At 28.2% G+C, this 1094-nt stretch overlaps 1 long non-coding RNA gene across 1 annotated transcript; it reads left to right on the top strand.

Annotated features, from left to right (window-relative positions):
• On the top strand, nucleotides 1–853 carry LOC101510273 (uncharacterized). The gene is made up of 3 exons (XR_189809.4): nucleotides 1–47; nucleotides 339–427; nucleotides 546–853. It is a non-coding gene; the product is annotated as an uncharacterized lncRNA (long non-coding RNA).
• The last annotated feature ends 241 nt before the right edge of the window (nucleotides 854–1094 follow it).

Raw genomic sequence — 1094 nt, 5'->3', positions numbered from 1 at the left:
AAGTTCATCTCAAGCCCTTCCTCTGTTCCATTACTAAGAAAGTTAAGGTATGTCATGAATAATGAATGTATGTTGTAGGATTTTAAATAGCAGTCACATTAGAATTTTTTGATATTATAAAGAATCATGGTCAAATGTGGCTGATGTGACTTCAATTTTTATGTTGCAGATTAAGATGCGATTGCAAACATTTATTTAAAACATTATAGTATTAGTATACTTCTAAATTTCTAATGAGAAGAACAATTATTGAGAAGTTTGCAAGTTCTATTAGACAATAATAATTAAAGTGGTTCAAAATCAGAATAATATTTTAATTTGTGTCTTGTGGTGTATAGGATCTTGATGAGCAATCTTCAGACAGTTGATTTGAAAGGCCTTATAAATCAACAAAAATTAGCATTTTGGATCAACTTGTATCATGCATGTATGGTAGAAATTTCTTTTATAAATCTCAATTTTGATAGTTCAATCTTATAGGACAGTGTCAGCAATGTATTATATGATTAATGTATGACTATTATATTATGTTCCACATTCTGCAGATGTGCAATTTTGGTTGTAAGCCATGGGGATCCCCTGCAAATCTTGCAAACAATTCTGCTTGCTGCTAATAAACACAAGGGTCCCTCTTATGATGACTTAGCTTCAATGTTAGAGGCAGTTTAGGTGGCACCGATCTCGTCCCAGCACTGCCAATACACAATGCAAACTGGAGAGCTCAAGGGAGTCATTTAAGGTTTAGCATAGAGCCAACTTACTCTTTTGGTTGGATTTGGATCCCATATTCTATTATTTACTTTTATATTCATAACCAAAAATTTTTGGAGTATTTATCAAATATTTTGTTTAGGAAGATGATTAGTTCTATATAAAATTAGTTTGCAATTTATCACAATAAATGTTAAGAAATTTATTATATCTTCTGTTGAAAGTTTATAATCTTTTAGAGTAAAATAACTATTTATTATAAGTTTTAATAGAATTAATAAAATTAAATTATATTTTACGGTATGTTTTAATGACATTAGTTGATAAAAATAAATTAAAAATTTAAATTTAATTTACTGGTATTAATAATTTAGAATTACAAT

Source organism: Cicer arietinum, chromosome 5 (genome assembly GCF_000331145.2).
Source record: "Cicer arietinum cultivar CDC Frontier isolate Library 1 chromosome 5, Cicar.CDCFrontier_v2.0, whole genome shotgun sequence".
Taxonomy (NCBI): Eukaryota; Viridiplantae; Streptophyta; class Magnoliopsida; order Fabales; family Fabaceae; genus Cicer; species Cicer arietinum.
Note: the sequence above shows the minus strand (reverse complement) of the source record. Positions and strands in the feature narration are given on the sequence as shown.